The sequence below is a fragment of the Hibiscus syriacus genome, unplaced genomic scaffold (assembly GCF_006381635.1).
Source record: "Hibiscus syriacus cultivar Baekdansim isolate YM2019G1 unplaced genomic scaffold, ASM638163v2 tig00110160_pilon, whole genome shotgun sequence".
Taxonomy (NCBI): Eukaryota; Viridiplantae; Streptophyta; class Magnoliopsida; order Malvales; family Malvaceae; genus Hibiscus; species Hibiscus syriacus.
In genome coordinates, this window is record NW_024062608.1 from 1,771,658 (window position 1) to 1,791,789 (window position 20,132).

Sequence of the window (20,132 nt, forward strand, 5' to 3'; positions counted from 1 at the left end):
TTTTTAAAAAACAAAATTAACGGTTTTTTTTCGGTTTTCAGCCGGTCGGATTCGAACGGTTCAGAGGTTCCGACCGGTTCACTAGTAGCGGTTTAACCGGTGTAAATTAAACCGGATTAGACAACGATTTCCGGTTGAACCAGCCGGTCCGATCCGGTTTTCAAAACAATGCTCCCGATATAATTTGCTCAATTTATAAATATCAAGATTTGAAACCATATTGGTGGTGTTAGTAATAACCCCAACGTGACCCTTATAAGCTGGAATAACAGTTAACCTTGCACTTGTGGCGGCCTTGGAATCCATAAGCTTCATTGATAGCACCACTATTGTTCGTGATTTCATTTCCAATGACGGGAGTTAGGATTTCCAAGTATGGAGCAGGTGATCGACGGGGACAGTCAGAGAATTGTCGCAATCCCCCCGCCTGCGCACTAGCTGACGAGGATATGCCTACATGGTGTTGGGATGATGCGGGGGCCTGCACGGTTGGTTCAACTTTCAATCAACTAAGCAAAAACTTCGAGGATTAAACATTTTATTTGGCAGCTATTCAATGTAGATTGATGACTAATTTCGAGCGTTATCGTCGAGGGATTATGATTTATGAATGATCATCGCTGTCTGATCTTTAGAACGGCCGAGGAAACGATAACCCATGTCCTTCGCGATTGTAGTTATGCTAAAATGGTTGACTTTCTCTTAATTCCAACTTCTTATCTGCTGATTTTGTTCCTCCAGTTTGGAGGTTTGGCTTGCTAATAATCTATCTAGTAATGCTAGCTTTGGTAACCCTACGCTTTACTGGAGGCATCTGTTTGTTTTATAACATCAGATAATGCCGAGCTGTGGGCAATCGTGGATGGACTGAAACTAGCTTGGGACAGCGGAGCCAGGAGCATCGAAGTGGAAACTGACGACAACACTGTTGTTCGCATTCTTAATTCTTCATCTCTGCCCAGCGACTCTACCATTGTTAGTAGGATCTGACAACTGTTGAACCTGCAATAGTCTGTTACTATCCCCTATATTAAACGTGAAAAGAACGGATGCGTTGGCGAAATTAGGTCGCTCGACGGACTTGGGCTGATGGTGTTTGGACAGCCTCTGGTTGAGGTTCAAGACCTCTTCGACAAGATATGGAACCATGCACTTTTAGTTAATCTCTGATTTGCAGTCTTATCCTGTAACCCAAAAAAAAAAACATGTTTTTAAAAGATTTAGTATCTCATCCCACTAAACTACCTTTAAAATGAATATTTATCTACTTAAAAATATTTTAAAAATCTCAAATTTTAACTGAATATTCCAATTTTTTTAAATACTAAATAATACTAAACTAACCCTCAAACTTCAAGGCCAAAACCTAATACTATTATCACCTAATAAGTCTTATTCAATTTTTCCTATCTAAAAAATATTTATTTACTCCATTCAAGAATTTTGAGAGTTAAAACATAAGGCTGACATAAACATCGTATGATCTCTTATCTCACGTATAGTGCTAATAGATGACATCAAATCGTCATATAAAAAAGCTTCAACATCACACAATATAATTCCAATTTGCTATGAACATCTAAAAGATGCACCATCTGATACTACGAAAATGCTATAGTAATTACGTAAGTGCACATGTCGGTATCAAGTAATAAAGTGGTAGCAAATGAATACTACAGATGTCGTACCCATAGGAACCAGGGTATTTTCATTAGAGTTTGTAAGCATGAAAAATGTTAATTATAAAAAGATGCTAAGTAAAAGATGGTAAAATCATGGAAACACTAGTTCATGCTATAGTAGTCTAGAGAGCACTAAGTCAGCTATCAAATCAATGAAGAAAATATTGTGAACATCATACTCTATGTGAACAGAGCAAACTAAATTTATGAAATCAGTATTGATTAAGACCTTTTGAACTTTAATTACTTTCATTAACTAAAAGTTCAAAATATTAACAACACTAATCGATTGATTGTATACTTTTCAGCACACACTCTGCTACTCAGCAACACCAACGCTATCAAAGGCATATAGTAAATTTCTAGAAATAATCAAAATTACCATAAATTTAATCATAAGTATTTCTACTAATAATCACAAAGTATCAAGCACATAAAAGAAGTAGCAAAGTAAACATAAAATAATAAATCCATAATATCATCCATAAAGTGTTTTAAACATTCAAATCATTTCATCTCTCATAGAAGGCCTCGAATGGTGATTTGCTGACTGTCGATGTTACTCAACGAGCTTTCTTTTTGTTGCAACAATCCCTGGTAGGGGGCTTAAGCTTCCATGGCATATGAAGAATTAACGTGGAAAATAGATACTTTTAAATGGCTTCTAATGCAAGTACTCCCATTTATAGTTTGAATGAAATTATTATCTTCCAATGAAAAGCTTCTACGTTTCAAGTGATATCCAGCCCATTGATAGCTGCCCAAGTCAACTGTCCCATCCAGAAAGTTCTCCTAATCGTCTAGAGCTTCATCGATTGTTGTAGCATCTGCTTAGCATTTCCTGCAATGCTACGACATCAGTGTAATAGTTACAGTAGAAAAATCAATTTAGCCCTTGGTAACCACAAAGTTCTAATATGAAAAATTATAAATTAAAAAATAATCTAGAATGCTCCTAAAAGCTCAAGTTCAAACTAGATCTAGGCAAAAAAGAATACAAAAGATAACTCTTTTGGAGAGTTATCACACCCCCAAACCTAAGGATCCTAAGTTTCTTTTCAGCCTCAGCCAATGCTGTAAAGCATAGATGTATTCTCGAATAAGGAAATGCAATTTCATATCATCAAAATCAAAATCCTCAGAGTGCAACATGTGTAATTTAGGTGTATCCAATCATACTTATCCAAGTTAGAAAAATTTGCACCTACTCTGTTAAAGATATTCAATGCTACAACAATTCCCTTACCAATGTTGGAATTCAATTGATTTCTCTCATATTGTTGGAGCTATTACCAACATTACCCAACTTATTTCCTAAGGCTATGTTGGAGATATTACTAGCATTACACAACTTATTTCCTAAGATCTCTCAAAAAAATTTAACATTGCTATAATCTCTAATAAAGATAAGAAATTTACAACTTAATAATTTCTAAATTCTCTAAGTAGTGAGAACATACACCTAAGTGTAAAAAAAATCTAAGGATCCTAGTTTCGAAAATACTATGCATCATTCCCTATAGCATTTCATATCAATTAATCTTCATCATTGGGCGTCACTAAAATCCCCTTAACAACTTCATTAATCTCTACAAAATTATCCTATGGCATTACCAATGCAATTTTATATACACAACTACCTTCCTATATGCAACATTCAACTAACATACCCCAACCTAAGGGATATTATCCTAATACATGAAACATGAAAAACACAACAAGAAAAATTTAACACAAAAGCAAACAAAACAAACTAAAACATGAGAAAAGGAAGCAAAACTCCCCTAAGCAGGTTTCCTTGGGCTTTTACGCGGCTAAGAACATTTTGATGGAGATGCTTTGCTGTTGTTTCGAACTTCATCGAGCTCTTCCTCTTCTGATGGCTGACATTACGTTGCTTCTGCCACACAGCATTAGATACTGGAGTTGTGGATGTTGTAACATCCAACTTTTTCTTCACTTCTACTTCTAGTCTCTTAGCGTCGACGACCTGTGCAATGGTAGTGCTCTAGGGAAGACTCGCAACAGTTGATTATCAACAACATCGATGACATTATGTATCACCTTCGCTGCATCTTATTTTGGTTTTCAATATTGTAGCATCCTTCAGCTTTAGCTTCATTTAAATCCAATGAGTCACAACTTGCTCTGCTGGAGCATCGACTCCATATGTGTCTTCTCTTACGGCTGCTCGCTGCTTACATGCTCTTCTTCTTCTTCCTGAACATTAGTATTCATTGGTAAAACTTCAGTAGATTTTTTGATTCCTTCTCCTTTTCACTGTCCCCTTCTTCTTCGTTACCTTCAACTTCCTCTTCACCTTCCAATAACTTGGTATATGTGGCCATTGCTTCGTCTTCACCATATGTGTATCATTTGTTAGAGTATGCCCAAAGACCAATCATATGATTATTGTAATAATACTTTTATTTATCGATTTTATTGAATAAAGGCATTGCAGTTTTATTTTCAGTTATATATATGTGTTTAACAAACTGGAAGAAAATAAAGTCCATAATAACATAATTGTTATATTAAAAGATCCCAAGTCAAGTATTATTATGGGCATGGACAATAATAATACGCTTAAGATAATGTTATTGATTGATGACAATGAGTTATCATTAACATAGAGATGTAGAATTGATACATGATTACATTGTTAGAGAACAATGTAATGGATTGACCCACCATGAGCATATGTCTTAGATTATTATGTGACAGTCATAACATTACTCATGGTGATGACTATATATGATCCTCAGACTTGAGATCAATACTATCCCAACATATTGTATATGTTTTGATGCAGTTAAACAAGCTTCGTAACTGGTTGCTCTCTAAAGACTGTTATTGAATATATTTCAATATATGTAGTGGGTGTGTATGATTAAGATGGGATTTGTCCTTCCTACATAAAGAAATATATCACAGGCCACTTGATTGAGTGAGACTAGAAATGCATGGCCATGCTCGAATAAGTTGATATGAGATGTCACAAACCATTCGTTAATTAAAGTCTACTCTAGATATCAAGAAACAATAGATGGGCTATACAAGTGTGACTATTCCAAGACTTGTGCCTATTCAAATATAAAGGGCATAAGGATGTAATACATAAAAGAGTTAATCACCAAGATGATATGTCAAATCACATTTTCTTGTAACTTAGGTGACAATGATATATTGCTAGATGTCACTCATTGTATGTAATATTAGAATTGTTCTAATAATTACTGCTAACGTTACAATAACCTACAGGGTTACACCCTAGGATTGAAACGAGCAAGGATGTACAATTGTTGTACGTTACTGAAATTTATCTTGAGTTAATATATGTATGTTTGATATACATATATTTTAATAATTCTGAATATTTAATTCCAATTAATTAAATAAATATTTAATTAATTTAAAATAATAAAAATCCCTAATATGATTAGGGTAACTCGAATATAAAAGGATGTGTTAGGTTTAGCACCCGTTTAGTACACACATAATCTTCAGTCGTTTTTCTCAAAAACAGTTTTGGGGAAAATAAATATTGTTCTCAATCGGGTGAACTGAGTAGAGGCCGAGATGTGATTTTGTGGAGGCTTACAATTCAAACCGATCGACACCACCATCAACCGTTGTTGTCCTTGTTGTTTTTCAAGGAACCCACTGTAAGTATTTGCATCCCTTGCTCCCAATTTCAGTTTTATGTACTTGGATTGCTGGTGAGATCATCGAGTTTTGTTTCCACTGCGTCGTGGGGTGCGCCGATAGTCCCAACAACATTAACACTATTGGTGCTAGTGAAGCCATAGCAAGCATCAAGCATGACTAGTTGTATTAGATCCTCCAAGTTCTTTACCCAGGGAACATCCTTTCAGCTTCTGTAAATAGCTTAACAAACATAGTCTTTGTTGTTAGATCCCTATTCTTGGTATATTCCCAATACTGAACTTGGGTGATATACACTTGAGATTGATTCTGAAGAGAATGGTTTAGTAGCATCATGATTTAATCTTGCTTGGAACTAATAAATTATATAGTCGTCTTCATCTCCTTGAAGGTTTAGTTATCCACAGGCGGGAGTTGTGATGCGATAATGGTATTAGATAGCTTGCCAGAAACTTTATTGTGGTCTAGCCCTTCCTTCAGCAGCGTTTGCCTCACAACAACGGGGGTAATCGGGCTTTGATTTTTTATAATCTGATCAGAAGACAAGGTAACCACTTGTTCTTTATAGCACAGTGCAATGATTAAAGATGGAAGATATAAATAACCTAACGTATTTTGGGCACAAGCAAACATTTCAGCAGAAATAATCTTCCTAACTTTAATTTTTCTCCCCGATAAAATAGAGTGACGAAGAAAAATTATATCATTAATAATTATAGAAAAATGCATAGTTGGCATTAAACGAGTTCTAAGAAAGATAAACCATACCCTAGCATCTCGATGAAGATCAAGTCAGTTTGTGGTTCAAACTCCAGTTGTTAATCTCGTCCAAGAGCATCAGGGTAAGCAAACATCTCTTTTTAATTGCTCTAATTTGTCACCAGTTAATTTTTCCACAAATGTCGAATGTTTGCTCGACTCCTCAGTGATACCCAACAGAGTGTTTACGTGCTTTTCCCACCAATGAACCATTTTCTTAGGGAAAGATACTAATCGTTTGGTCTGATCAGTGAGATTGTTGTAAAATTCCCAAATCACTTGTTAGTTGATGTCATCAGGATGATCACAAAACTTCTCCCATCCTCGTTGAGTAACTATTTGGGAAACATAGTCTAAAATCTGAGGCTCCTCCTTGGCAGTTAAATCAAAAACTTGCTTATAGCAAAAGTCTCATCTGAAAAATTCACCTTCATAATGTTGCCACTATTCGTCATCTATAAATTTGGTAACCTCCTTCGATTGGGGAACTTTATGCAGTGCTCGTACGGTCGAAGGCGGAGTGGGCTTACAACCAAATGGCTTTGTGCTCGTCTTCTTCTTAGGTGTCATGGTAAATCTCAAGTAGACTATGAAAAATAGAGAAGAGAGGTCATAAAGAATCTCATAGGCTTAAGAAGAGTGAAGGCAGAAAAATGATAAAGTTAATAAAAGTAAATGGCTTGCATAAAAGAAGGGATAAAGGTTTTAAATTTTAAATTTTAAAGGAAGAGGGATAAGGGTTTATTTTGAATGGGTGGTTATGATTGGCCAAGGTAGACGGTGACAATTTAAAGAGGGTAAGTGGGGGATAGCTCATATTGAATTTTACCATAAAATATATATTGTCACTCACGTACTGTTATAGCTTTAGTACAGTACTGGATGTACACCATATTGCAAAGAGATGTTCAACGAAAAACAATTAACGAAGAGTGGTCAATAGCAAAACCTTTACCAAGAAATAAAAATAAGAATTAGAACTTAAGGAAAATAAAAAGAAGAGGGATCGATTAGTGTGGTTGAAGTAATGAGGGCTTTGTTGCTGGAAATAATGCTTTAAACGCTGCCCATTTACTTTAAATGTGCTTCCATCCACCAAGTTCTTTAATAACACCACACTATGAGGGAAAACTTTAAGAACTTCAAAAGGGTCTGACCAACAAGAATGCAACTTCCGAGGAAATAATAACTTCAATCGTGAATTAAATAGCAGAACTTGTTGTCCATAAATGAATTGCCTTGGAAAAAATATTTAATCATGCTACTTCTTGTTCTTGTCTTTGTAAATGCGTAAGTTCTCATAGGCGTTGTTTTGAAGCTCTTGTAACTCATTTAGCTCTAACATTCATTTTTCGTCTGTAGTATATAAATCAAAGTTTAGCTTCTTTAACGCCCAAATAGCCTTATGCTCCAGCTCCACAGGCAGATGAAAAGCTTTTCCATAGACAAAACGATAAGGGGAAATCCCTAATAGAGTCTTGTAAGTAGCTCTATAACCCCGTAGTGCTTTTTCAATGCGTTGTGACCAATTTTTTCTAGAAGGATTCACAACATTATCTAGATTTTGCTTAATCTCTCGATTGGATACCTCGGCTTGACCATTAGTTTGTGGATGATATGTTGTAGCAATCTTATATTTCACATCATATATATGCAATGCTCTAGTAACCTAATTTCCAATGAATTGATATCCTTCATCATTAATAAATGCACGGGGTGTTCCAAAGTGAGTGGAAATATTTTTTTTGCAAAAAACATAACACTACTTTAACATTGTTGTTTGGCAGGGCTATAGTTTCCACCCATTTAGATACATAGCCTACAACAACTAAAATAAAGAGGTTGCCATATGAAGATGGGTATGGGCCCATAAAATCTAATCCACAAACATCAAAAAGCTAGATCTCCAAGATAGGTTGCATTGACATTTTATTTCGCCGATAAATATTACCTGTTTGCTGGCAGCAATCACAATGCTTCACAAATTCATTAGCATCTTTAAAAAATGATGGCCAACAAATATCCACATTAAAACACTTCCGTTGTTGTGCGCATACCACTAAAATAACCTCTATACGGGGCGCTGTGGTAATGTTGTAGAATGTTTTGTTATTCACATTCAAGAATACATTGCCGCATAAGTTGATCATTGCTTTGTTTAAATAAATACGGCTCTTCCCAATGGTATTGCTTCACTTCCCTCATAAATTTTCTTCGGCCTTGATAATTAAGATCGGGTGGCATCATCCCACTGATTAAATAGTTGACAAAATCGGGATACCACGGTAACATTGTAGCAGCTAACAGTCTTTCGTCAGGGAATTCATCTGGTATTACTAAAATGTTGTCATCTTCACTACCAGATTCTAACCTAGATAAGTGATGAACCACTTGATTATCAGATCCCTTCTTATCCAGAATCTCAATATCAAATTCTTAGAGTAAGATCACCCATTGATTCAAAAGAGGCTGTGTATCCTTCTTGGCAAATAAATGCTTCAGTTCTGAGTGGTCAGTATAGAGAATTACTTTAGTTCCCACCAGGTATGAACAAAATTTGTTAAAGACAAATACTACAACAAACAATTCCTTTTCAGTTATGGTATAAATAACCTAAGCATCATTCAACGTTCTGATCGCATAATGTATAACATTAAACACTTTATCTTTTCATTGCCCATCGCATATACAGTAAAATCACTAGAATCACACATTAATTTAAAGGGTAAATTCCAATCTGGTGCTATAATAACATGCACGTTTACTAACTTCATCCTGATTATCATAAAGGATTTAAGCGCTTCCTTATCAATAACAAACTTCTTGTTTTGCTCCAGAAATTAATACAATGGCTTAGTGATTTGAGAGAAATCTTTAATAAACCGTCTATAGAAACCAACATGACCAAGAAAGTTTTGAACGGCCTTCACATTAGTTAGAGGTGGCAACTTTTTCAATAACCTCAACTTTTGCCTTATCTACTTCAATGTCATGACAGAAAATTCGGTGCTCTAGCATTATACCCTCAGTGACCATAAAATGGTACTTTTTCCAATTCAAAACTAAGTTGGTCTCCTCACATCTCAAGACTGCAGCCAACTTGTTTGTACAATTCTCAAAATCTTGCTCAAATACTAAAAAATCATCTATAAATACCTCAAGATAATCTTCAATCATATCGGAGAATATGACCATCATACAATGTTGAAATGTCACTGGAGCATTATATAACCCAAATGACGTCTTACGAAAAGCAAACGTACCATACAAACATGTGAAAGTTGTTTTCTCCAGGTCCTTTGGTGCTATAGCAATATGGTTATAACCACTATATCCATCTAAGAAATAGTAAAAAGCTTTACCAGCAAGATGATCTAGCATTTGATCTATGAATGACAATAAAAAATTGTCTTTCCTCATCACTTTGTTGAGCTTCCTATAGTCTATACATATCCTCCAACCAGTAATGGTTCTTGCCAACACTAATTCGTTTTTAGCATTTGTCACCACAATAATGTCATTTACTTTGGAATACATTGCACAAGACTGACCCAATTTCTATCCAACTCAGATATATAATTCCAGCATCCAATCATTTTATAATCACCTTTCTAACCACTTCCTTCATGTTTGGATTTAACCTTCGTTGATGTTCAATCGAGCTACTAGTAGGGTCCTCTAAAAGAATTTTATGCATGCAAAATGATAGAATAATGCCTTTTATATCAGCAATGTTTCAAGCAATAATTTTTATGCTACTTCAGTACATCAATCAATTGAGTTTCCTGCGATACAGTAAATTATGCTACCACAATGACTAGCAGTCTCATTTTCTCCAAGGTAAATATATTTTAAATGCTCTGGCAGAGGTTTCAATTCAAGCTTTGGTGGTTCTTTAATGGATGGTTACAGTGCTCGGATATCATGATCAGGTATTTTTAGAGGTTCAATGTTCTACAAATAGTTGCTATAACATTCATCTTTTGTATCGTCCAAGAATTCCTCGATTACTACTGAATCGCTGGTGGAACTATTTGTGTTGTAACATTCCTCCCAATGCTCATGTGCAAAAATATCAATCGCATCAAGTGAAAAATAGTCAATATTGTTATTTATATAAGAAACATTATTCAAAACATTAAAAGTAATATGTTCATCGTTCAAACGCGTAATCAACTCTCCTTTTTCAACATCAATTAAATCTCAGGTCATGGCAAGAAATAGGCGGTCAAGAATAATTGGTACATCTTTATTTGCTTCATAATCCAAAATGATCAAATTCATGGGAAAAATGAACCTATCTACTATCACAAGCATGTTTTCCATAATACCACTAGGATGCACAGTAGAACGATCAGCATGATGCAAAGTGAGCGTAGTGGGCCTTGCTTCACCACTTCCAAATTTACTAAATATTAACAATATCATTAGATTTATGCTAGCACCCAAATCACATATAGCTTTACCTAAAAATGTATCACCAATATTACAAGAAATAGTGAAACTCCCTGAATCTTTAAGTTTCGATGGCAATTGACTAGTAGCCATAGTGTTACAGCATTCCGTAAGAGCGACAATCTAAAACTCACCAAGTCTCCTTTTCTTCGAAAGAACTTTCTTCATGAATTTGATGTAGTTTGGGTTTTTCTTTAAAGCATCAATCAATGGAATGTTAATTGTGATTTGGCAAATGACATCAATGAAAGCTTTGTATTGTTGATATTCCTTTGTTTTTTTGAAGCATTGTAGAAATGGTGGAGACATTTTTTGTTGTTGTAGCTAAGGCATTGAAGTTGACGGAGCGTCAGATATAGCAGTTGTTGTTTTCGGTAATGACTTTAAATTACTACATAGTCATGTATCTGATGCAGTAGAATGACTCACAGGTGGCTTGAGCTTAACTTCTTTGCCCTTTCCTTTACCATGCTTAGGAACCTCCAAATCATTTTCCTAGGTTCTTCAACTGGCTCTCCAATATGATTTTTGTAACACCCATTTCATGTATACGTTTCCATACACAAGTCACAGATGTCACATAACTTTTAAAAGCATTCCGCTTTTAAAAAACCAGTACAATTTTGTTTCTATTCATAAAACATTTTAATTTTATAATAATAAATATTCATTAACTTTTAGTATGTAAACAAATCTTAAAGTTCAAACATATTAAATTTTACATCATCATAAGTCAAATACTTTTCAGAGCATTATCATAACTCTATTATATGCCAGCTAATAACATCAAAAGTATACATAGTTGTCGTACAGTTACTGATAAGGCTACCCTTGATTGGCGATGTCAGTTGTACTTCTTACTCCGCTCGTACTAATACCTAAGCGTGAAATTAACACACGCTAGGTAATCACGTAGTGAGGCATAATAATTAGGTGAATTTTAATAAGTATATCATAACTATCAAAATATGAATTGAATATTACAACTCATTATAAATTTCATGGTTTTGCACACATATTGTCGATACAGTAATTCACAACCTCATTGTGATTTACGTAGGTTACACACATAGTGCCAATACGGTAATTCACAAACTCATTGTGAATTACGTAGGTTGCACATATAGTGTTGATACGGTAATTCACAAACTTATTATGAATTACATAGGTTGTACACATGGTGTCAATATGGTAATTCACAAACTCATTATGAATTACTTAGTTTGCACACATAGTGCCAATACGATAATTCACAAACTCATTATGAATTACTTAGGTTGCACACATAGAGAAAATACGGTAATTTATAAACTCATTATGAATTACTTAGGTTGGACGCATAGTGCCAATACGATAATTCACAGACACATTATGAATTATTTAAGTTGTACACATAGTTCCAATACAATAATTCACAAACTCATTATGAATTACTTAGGTTTAACACATAGTGTCAATACGGTAATTCACAAACTTATTATTAATTACTTAGGTTGCACACACTGTGCTGATGTGGTAATTCACAATATATACATTAAACAAAATTATTCAATGACTATCATAACATATAAGTACATAATAAATGCACTCACATAGTTTTCCTCACTATTATGCCCAAAATGTAGTCTGACTATTCGGTGACTTTATCCTTGCCTTTTTGTTTGCTTGACTCAGGAGCTTGATTATGATCTACACAAGCATCCATAATCACACATTCAAATATGATGTTAGTGTACTTATGAACATTTATCCAAAGTAATAATACTCAAAAATACTATAAATTTTGAATTCTTGTAAAATTCACCCTAACTTAACATTTCAGACGGAATAGTATCGATACCCCTCCTATGGTATCAACACTTCTATTATATGGTACCAATACCCACTTCGGTATCGATACCATTTTAGTATTCTGGAATTTTATTTCTGATTACGGTATCGATACCTTCCTCTTGGTATCGATACCTTTCTCTTGGTATCGATACCTACACCAGAGTATAATACTTCTTTAAATCGGTATCGATATTGTTCATCCTAATCCTCAAATTTAACCTTATATTATCGGTATTGTTCTTCCAGTACCGATACTCTTGCCTAGATTTTACCTCTTTTACATCGAATTTTACATAAATTTCAACTAAATCTCTTACTCTTATCTTCAACCACACCATTAAACTCATTATCACTTGTCCCAACTAACTTACTTCCATAAATCTCCTTATAACATCCAAAATCTCCAATGCACACTCAAAACTAAGAATCACACCCAAATTTCTAACATGTTTTCAAACACTTATAAGGCTCCAAATATCTTATTACCTCTTTGACAAGTCAAATATACCTTTAAACTCTAATAACTGACCATATTTCATCAAATCACTTAAAAACTTATTTTATTAAATCTCTAATAATTCACTAATATCTTGAATTTATTCACTCTTAAGCTTTCTTTAGGCTTCTATATCACTTAAGGTTTCAAAACCAAACCATAACCACAAGGAAAAACCAACTTGAAGGAAATCTTACCTTTGCTATGGAGGGCATGGGGACAAAAGGAAGAAGAAAAAGAAGAAGATAACAAAGTTTCAACTTTTACCATTTTCCCCTTATCCCCTTAATAAATATCCCAAATAAAAATGAATATTAAATTCATTTCCTTCTAAAATACCATAATGCCCCTCCATTTCTTCTATTCTTACTAATAGGTCTTAAACACAATTTCTTAAATAAATCCTTGTACTTTTCAATTTATTCAAATTAACCCACCAAATTTAAAATACTTTCACTATAGTCATTGACCCGATGTTTGGGGTATTAAAATTCTCCCCCTTAAGGAAATTTATCCTCAAATTTTAAAATGTACCTGATATGAAGAGTTGTGGATAATGCATCCTCATGTCCTCCTCTCTTTCTCAAGTATCTTCCTCTACTTTATGATTTTACCAAAGTACTTTAACTAGAGGAATCTTCTTTTTATGCAGTTCTTTGTTTTCTCGAGCCAAGATCCGTATTGTTCTTCTTCGTAAGTCTAATATGATCGGATCTCTATTTCCTCTTGTGTGATAATATGCGATGGATCTGATCGGTACTCTCTGATCATCGATACGTGAAAAAACATTATGGATCTTGTCTATATTGGGAGGCAAAACTAACTGATAAACTATTGGTCCAACCCTTTTTAAAATCTCATAAAGTCCAATAAATCTCGGACTCAGTTTCCCTTTGCGCCCAAACCACAATACTTTCATCCAATACGATACTTTCAGAAATAATTTATCTCCCTCTTGAAATTCAATCTCTTTTCTCTTTAAATCAGCATAAGACGTTTGTCGATCGGAAGGTATCTTAAGATTAACCAGGATAACTTTCACTTTATATTCCATTTCTTTCATTAAATTAGGGCCAACTAGATCTCGATCTTTTAGCTCAAACCAATTTAATGGTGTTTTGCACTTTCTCCCATATAAGGCTTAATACGGGGCCATCTTAATACTTGATTGGTATATGTTATTATAAGCAAATTCCGCTAAAGGTAAATATTTTTCCCATGATCCTTTGAATTCTATCACGCATGCCCTTAACATTTCCTCCAATACCTAAATAGTTCGCTCTGACTGCTCATCTTTCTGCAGATGAAAAGTCGTGTTGAAATTCAATCGAGTACCTAATGCCTCGTGCAAGGACTTCTATAATCTTGAAGTAAACCTTGGGTCTCGGTCGGATACTATCGATACAGGTACTTCATACAGCCAAACTATCTATTTTATATATAACTCTGCATATTTATCCATCAAGTAATCAACTTGAACTGGAATAAAATGAGTCGTCTGGTTAATTTGTACACAATTACCCATATTGAGTCCTTTTTATTGGGTGCCAAAGGTAGCCCTCTAAAAAATCCATAGTAATTCATTCCCACTTCCACTTAGGAATTGATATCGGTTTTAGTAATTCGGAAGACACTTGATGTTCAGCTTTCACTTGTTGACATGTTAGGCACTTTGCAACAAACTTTGATATAGCTCTTTTTATGTCAAGCCACCAATAATGACTCTTTATATCCTGATACATCTTATTTTTCACCTAGATGCATAGTCAAAGGACTATAATGTGCCTCGGAGAGAATATATTTCCTCAGTTCTTCATTATCTGGAATATAAAGTCTTCCACGGTAATATAAACATACATCAGTCCTAATTTCGAAATCTTCGGTCTCACCTTTTTTTTACTTGTGCAATTCTTGTCAAACATTCTCCATCTTTTCCTTGTAATTATTTTATCATATCTAACAACATCGGCTTTAACTTAAGCTCAGTAATCAATATGCCATCTTCCTTTAATGATATATGTGCATCCAGAGCTCGTAAAGCTGTAAAAGTCTTTCAGCTAAGTGCATCAGCTACCAAATTAGCCTTCCATGGATGATAATCGATAATCACATCAAAATATTTTAAAAGCATGATCCATCTTCTCTGCCTCAAGTTTAGTTCTTTTTTATTCAACAAGTACTTTGGACTTTTGTGATATGTATAAATATGACACTGCTCACTATACAAATAATGAAGCAAAATCTTCAAAGCAAACACGACCGCTGCCAATTTTAAGTCATGTGTCGGGTAATTTCTCTCGTGAGTCTTCAGTTATCTCGAGGATATGGCAACAACTTTCCCTTCTTGTATAAGCACACATCCCAATCTATTATGAGATATATCACTAAAAACTAAGTAGTCTTTACCCGACTCAAGTTGTACAAGCACTGGTGCCTCTGTTACAATCCTCTTTAGTATTTCAAAACTTTCTTGGCATTTCTCTGACCAAACAAAAGGCATATCTTTCCGTAATAACTTAGTTAGCGGAGAAGCTAACATTGAAAAATTCTTCATGAACCGTCTATAATAACCAACAAGCCCCAAGAAACTCTGAACTTCAAAAACATTCGTTGGGGATTTCCAATCCACTATAGCCTGAATCTTTTTGGGATCTACTCTTATGCCTTCTGCGGAGACTATATGGCCAAGAAAAGCAATCTCTGCTAACCAGAATTCACATTTGGATAGTTTTGCATACAACTTCTCCTCTCGAAGAGTCTGAAGAACAATACCAAGATGAGCATCATGCTCCTCTCTTGAATTTGAATACACCAAAATATCATTGATAAATACCACCACAAATTAATCCAAGTAGGGTTGGAATATTCGGTTCATCAAATCCATAAATGTTGCAGGACTTTTAGTCAATCCAAATGGCATCACCACAAATTCGTAATGTCCATATCGAGTCCTAAAAGTTATTTTTGAAATATCATCCTCTTTAATATTTAATTGGTGGTATCCTAACCAGAGGTCTATCTAAGAGAACACAGTTGTGCCTTTCAATTAATCAAACATATCATCAATCCTCGGAAGAAGATATTTATTCTTTATTGTTACCTTATTTAATTGTCGATAATCTATGCATAATCGCATAGATCAATCTTTCTTTTTCACAAAAAGCACAGGTGCTCCCCAAGGTGAAACACTGGGTCTGATAAATCCCTTATCAAGCAGCTCCTGCAATTGGGCCTTTAATTCTCTTAACTTAGTTGGAACCATTTGATACGGAGCTATAGAAACAGGTTCAGTACCCGGGTAAACATTAATCTTAAATTAGACCTCACAGTCTGGAAGTAAACCCGATAATTCTTCCGGAAAAACATCTAGAAATTCCCGAACTATTAGAATATCACCTAATCTCGCTTCCGATATTCGAGTGTCTATCACATTAGCTAGAAAAGTTATACATCATTATGACATCATATTCCTTGCAGTCATTATTGATATCACATCGTATGGTGATTTCCCTTTTTCACCGATTACTATAATTTCTGAGCCTTCAGTATCCTTAAAAAAATTGCTTCTTGCGACAATCAATCCATCCATGATGTGGAGATAACCAATCCATGCCTAAAATAATTTCAAATTCATCAAAAGACAGTTCTATCAAATTTGTCGGGAACACAACCCTTGAATCTTTATCGGACATTTTTTACATACCCGAGTTACCCTTACACTATGACCTATAGGGTTTATCGCTATCATCTCAATAAAGATTGGTTCTAAAGGAATTACTCTAGCTCTAATCAACTTTGTACTAATATAAGAGTGTGTAGAACCAGGGTAAACCAAAAGAAATACAGGTTCATCAAAAATATGGAATGTACCTGTTAAAATCTCTGGGTCATCCCGATCTTCATTAGTATTAATATTATAAATACGGGCTACTCCCCGTGTCTCTTATCACTGTATTGACTCAGATTGTCCACCAAATCTACCTCTTCCTCTGTTTCTATTAAATACTGACAGTGATCTCTCAGTTTGCACTGATCTATCCCCGGATCTCTTAGGATAATTTCGAGTATAGTGACCAGTTTTGCCATAATAGAAACAAGCGCTAGTGAGCAATCTACATACTCCACGGTGTGATTTGTCACACGTATGACATGGAGTATTTCATTCTCCAAATACTCTACCTAGAAGCAAAAGATTGTGATTGCTTATTCTTTTGCGAAGTTGCAGCATATCCATCTCTATTATTGTATCGAGAACTCGAACCCTTGCCTTTATTAGCATGATAGGAAGTTGAAGACGTTCTAACTCTTTTTTCTGTCTGCACGCCTTGCTCCGCGGCTAAAGTCTCTTCTTGAGCTCTTTCAATGGCTTTAGCTCGATTTATGACTTCTTTTAGTCTAGGCAAATTTAAAGCCAACATCATCTCTTTTAACTTAGGCCTCAAACCCTCGATGAACCAATCACATCGAGCCTTATCTTTGGGAACTACCTCAATAGCAAAACGATTAAGCTTGTTATAGTCAGCCTCGTGCACATGTATTTCTTGATCACCTTGTTTCAGATTAAGAAACTTCAGCAACATCACTCACATAAACTGCTCACCGATGTACTTGTTCTTAAATTCATCCTGAAAGAACTTTCAAGTCACTTGCTGAGATTATACATACATCGTAGTGTTTGTCCACCAAACTCGAGCTGATCCTCGAAGTAAAGATACATCTCCTCCCAACTTTTCAGAATCTGAGCATTGAAGAATTTCCAGCATCATCATAACGTCGTTTAACCATAAATCAGCATCTATAGGACTTTCATCATCTTCTCCCCGAAACTCAGGAGCTCCCAAACTTTTCAGCTCTTTTAGGATTAACATTCGCGGTGCTGGAGGAGTAGGGGGAGGCGGAGGAGGTTGAAATCTAGTCAAGATTGCATCGAGAGCCTGCATAACTCTGATGTACCGGTGCACTAGCATTTTTAGAAAGAATCGGATGCTCACTATTAACTTCATAGTTCTCGCTACCCGACCCTTCTCTAACTTCTTAATCAATCGCTCTCTGTAAATTCATAGATTCCAACATCAAATAGAACATACATAATAATAACAACTCAAGTTAGTAAGGAGTGACATCACTCATATTCTAACGACACCATATCAGTAACCTTGACATCTTAGTGGTATGTAAACCCTTTTTTTAAAAATAAAATACACCCAATTTTGGCGGAGAATCTACTAAACATGTAGCTCTGATAGCAATAAATATAACACACATTTCTCGTATACATTTATGTACACAAGTCACATATGTCACATAACTTTAAAAACATTCCACTTTTGAAAACCAGTAAAATTTTGTTTTTATTCATAAAAATTTTAATTTGATAATAATAAAATGTTCATTAACTTTTAGTATGTAATCAAATCTTAAAGTTTGAACATATTAAATTTTACATCATCATAAGTCAAATACTTTTCAGAGCATTATCATAAGTCTATTATATGCCAGCTAATAACATCAAAAGTAGATATAGTTATCATACAGTTACTGATGAGGTGACCCTTGATTGGCGATGTCAGCTGCACTCCTTACTCCGCTCGTACTAATACCTACGCGTGAAATCAACATACACTAAGTAATCACTTACTGAGGCATAATAATAATAAGGTGATTTTTAAAACATAAGTATATCATAACTATCAAAATATGAATTGAATATTAGAACTCATTATAAATTCTGTGGTTTTGTACATATAGTGCTGATACGGTAATTCACAACCTCATTGAGAATTATGTAGGTTGCATACATAGTGCAGATAATGGTAATTCACAAACTCATTATGAATTACTTAGATTGCACACGTAGTGCTGATACGGTAATTCACAAACTCATTATGAATTACTTAGGTTACACACATAGTACCGATACGGTAATTCACAAACTCATTATGAATTACTTAGGTTGCACATATAGTGCTAGTACGGTAATTCACAAACTCATTATAAATTACTTAGGTTGCACACATAGTGGCAATACGATAATTCACAAACTCGTTATGAATTACTTAAGTTGTACACATAGTGCCAATACGGTAATTCACAAACTCATTATGAATTACTTAGGTTACACACATAGTGCCAATACGGTAATTCACAAACTCATTATGAATTACTTAGGTTGCACACATAGTGTCGATGCGGTAATTCACAGCATATACATTAAACAAAATGCATCTATGACTATCATAACATATAAGTACATAATAAATGCACTTCCTCACTATTATGCCCAAAATGTTGTCCTATTATTCGACGACTTTATCATTGTCTTTTTGTTTGCTTGACTCATGAGCTTGATTACGATCTACACAAGCATCCATAATCACACATTCAAATATGATGTTAGTATACTTACTAACATTTATCCAAAGTAATAATTCACTAAAGTACTATAAATTTTGAATTCTAGTAAAATTCACCCTAACTTAACATTTCAGACTGAATAGTATCGATACCTCTCCTATGGTATCGATACCTCTCCTATGGTATCGATACTTCTATTCTATGGCACCGATACCCACTTCAGTATCGATACCATTTTAGCATTTTGAAATTTCATTTCTGATTACAGTATCGATACCTTCCTCTTGGTATCGATACCTATACTAGAGTATCGATACTTTTTTAAATCGGTATCAATATTGTTCATCCTAATCCTCAAATTTAACCTTATAGTATCGGTATTATTCTTCCATTACCGATACTCTTGCCCATATTTTTCCTTTTTTACTTTGAATTTTACACAAATTTGAACTAAATCTCTTACTCTTATCTCCAACCATACCATTAAACTCATTATCACTTGTCCCATATAACTTACTTCCATAAATTTCTTTATAACATCCAAAATCTCCAAAGCACACTCAAAACTAAGAATCACACCCAAATTTCTAACATGTTTTCAAAAACTTCTAAGGCTAAAAATCTCTTATTTACCTCTTTGACAAGTCAAATATACCTTTAAACTCAAATAACTGGCCCTATTTCATCAAATCACTTAAAACCCCATTTTATTAAATCTCTAATAATTCACTAATCTCTTAGTTTTATTCACGCTTAAGCTTTCCTTAAGCTTCTATATCACTTAAATTTTCAAAACCAAACCATAACCACAAGGAAAAACCAACTTGAAAGAAATCTTACCTTTGCTATAGAGGGCACGGGGACAACGAGAAGAAGAAGAAAAAGAG